Source organism: Lontra canadensis, unplaced genomic scaffold, assembly GCF_010015895.1.
Source record: "Lontra canadensis isolate GAN:19392208 unplaced genomic scaffold, GSC_riverotter_1.0 scaffold2975, whole genome shotgun sequence".
Lineage (NCBI taxonomy): Eukaryota > Metazoa > Chordata > Mammalia > Carnivora > Mustelidae > Lontra > Lontra canadensis.
Window position 1 is genome coordinate 1 of NW_022633959.1, and position 2739 is coordinate 2739.

General features: G+C 72.7%; 2 non-coding genes across 2 annotated transcripts; both read left to right on the top strand.

Annotated features, from left to right (window-relative positions):
• Positions 1–143: 143 nt before the first annotated feature.
• TRNAL-CAG lies at positions 144–226 on the top strand. The gene has a single exon. It is a non-coding gene; the product is annotated as a tRNA-Leu (tRNA).
• A 1594-nt stretch (positions 227–1820) lies between these two features.
• Positions 1821–1891, top strand: TRNAG-GCC. The gene has a single exon. It is a non-coding gene; the product is annotated as a tRNA-Gly (tRNA).
• Positions 1892–2739: the final 848 nt, after the last annotated feature.

The window sequence follows — 2739 nt, forward strand, 5'->3', positions numbered from 1 at the left end:
GCGGCGCCAGGCGAGTCGTCGGGCTGTGCTCCCGCTCGGCGGCGGCGCGCGTCCCGTCCCTGGCGCACCCACCCCGCCGCCAGCCAGCGGCAGCCTTCGCGCGGGGTCCCAGCCAGGCGAGCGGCGACGCGCACAGCCCCGCCGTCAGGATGGCCGAGCGGTCTAAGGCGCTGCGTTCAGGTCGCAGTCTCCCCTGGAGGCGTGGGTTCGAATCCCACTCCTGACAAGCCCACCTTTTGGCCTGTCCTACCAGGGCGCGGGACCCCGGCGGGCCTGGCCCCCGCCCTACGGCAAGCCCTGTCCTTGCCTGGCCGGCCGCTCCGGCCTTGCACCCCAGCGCCAGGGTACCCAGGACGGAGCTGCGACGCCTCGACCCTCCGGACCACAGGCTTTGCGCGCACACGCCCTCCTCCACCGGCTCGCGCGCCTTGCCCACCTGATGCCACACCCGCAGGCCTGGGCAACTTGGCAGCACCTCCCTCCTCACCTGCTTTCCCAGGGCTGTGTTCTTGTCCCTCCCACCGGCCCCTGCAGACCAGCGGCGTGCGCCAGTGCCGAAAGCCCTCCGCCGCCCTCGGTTCTCCCCCAGCCTCGTGCCCGCTGAACAGTGCCTCGCTCTCAGAGCCGTGCGCTTCCGCCCCCAGGAGCACCCGGTGGGACACCCTGTCCTTTCCGCCCGGCCTCCATTCCATTCTCGCCACACCCCACTCGGGTGGCAGCGCTGCCCACGAGCATTTGCCACCTGGACGCCTTACCCTGGCCACACCTGTCTGCCTCCGGCCGGGGACGCAGGTGGCCCAGCCAGCTGCTCGCCGGCCCACCACGCGGCCCTGCCTTCCGTGGGCCTGGCCCAGGAGTCCAACCTGGCATAATTGCTCGCCGGAGCGCTGGGCGGAAGGAAGTCCTGCATCCCCAGGCCTCCCACCTGGGCGCCGCAAGCCCGGCCCGCGGGGGGCCGGGACCCCGAGGACCCCAGCGCGCTCCCTCACCGCGCTCCCTGTCCGCCAGCTAGCCAGCAGCCCCTCCGCCGAGCGCTCCTGCCTCTCCACCCCCGGCCCGAGTTGGACCCCCAGGGAGAGCTGCGGGCCAGAGCTCAGACACCTCGCTTTGCTCTCCTGGCCTCAGCGGTACTCGGCGGCGCCCGCGGCGCTCGGGGCCTCCGTCTCCTACACACGACACGCGTGTGGCGCGCACGAGCCCCCGCCGACACCCACCCAACCACCCACACACACACCCACCCACCCACACTCACGCCCCCCCACGTGCGCACACACAACAGGCAGCTCCGTTCCCCAGCCCCGCGGAATCGCGCCCCCACGGCACGGGCGGGAAAGCCATCCGCCAAAAGGCCTTTGCGTCCGGCGGAGAGTAGCTGCCCAAGGGAACGGCAGTGCTCCGCTGCACCTGCCCCAGATGATCGCCCGCGCTGGGTGGGGTTGGGGCTCTGGCCAGGCTTGGTCCGGCTCCCGGCTTCCGCGGGCGCCCCCGGCCGGGCAGTGTCTGGCGGCGGCCCTGGACCAGGGAGAAAACGCGGGAGGAGCCTAGTCCGCCTCCGTGCGCCTGTGCCTCGCTCCGCCCATCTCCGCCGCGGCCGCCGCTCCCAAGCGCTCTAGACGTGTCTGCAGCCTCCTCTCCCGACCCCCCCGGCCGCCTCCTGCTCCAGAAGAGCGTGATGCTCACACGACTGGCGCTGGCCCTGGTCCTGACCCCGGCCCGGCCCTGGCCCTGGCCCTGGCCCTGGCTTGGCTCCGGCTCCGGTTCTGGCCCTGGCTCTGACCCGGACCGGTGTTTGGAGCCGTCGGTTGACCACTGCCATTGGTGCATGGGTGGTTCAGTGGTAGAATTCTCGCCTGCCACGCGGGAGGCCCGGGTTCGATTCCCGGCCCATGCAGCACGCCGTCCTCCCCTTTTGGCCCAGCAACCGCAGCGCGCATAAGTGCGCGCGCGCCCCCGGCTTCCTCTCTCCCAGGCTCGAGCCCACTGGCCTCAGCCAGCTCGGCTCCTTCCCGGGAGCCCCGCCCCCGCCCCCGCCCCTGCCCCCGCCCCTGCCCCTGCCCCTGCCCCTGCCCCTGCCCTTGCCCCGACGCCCCTTCCCTTCCTCTCCGCTTGGCTCGCTCAGGGGACCAAACACCACCCACTCCCCAAGGCCCCTGGCCCCTGGCCCGCCCACACGCTCTCCTCGCCCCTTTGCTCTGCAGGACCCTCAGCACCCCGCTTCCCTTCCGGCCCTGCCACCGCCGCCGCCGCCGCCGCCCCCTCCCCCCCCGTCCCCCACCACACACCCACCCGCCGCGCAGCTCGCCCACGCGGGCGCCACGCCCCACCTCCACGCCTTTCGCCACACTTGCTCGCTCCCTGCCTCACTCCACCCACGGCCCCAAGGTTCTCCTCTCTTGGCACAACCAGGAGCCGTGAACTTGCCACCCCTACCCCTGATACATCCCATTCTCCCGCAGGGGCCCTCACAACTCTCTAGGGCGCGGCCCCAGAGCCTCCCCCCGCCCCGCGCCCCCACCCGCCGTGCGCTCTGTATCCTCTCTCTGCCCCGCTTGGCCCCAGTGTGCTGCCCACTCTGCCGCGCTTCCAACGCTAAGACCACCGCCAGCACCAAGCTCCCCCTCCACCACTGCCAACCTTCCCTTCTTGGCAACAGCAGCAGCCGTGGCGGCAGCAGCGGCGCCACCAAGCCCACCAGCATAGCGGCGCCTGGACCACGGCCAGCACCAGCACGAGCACCCC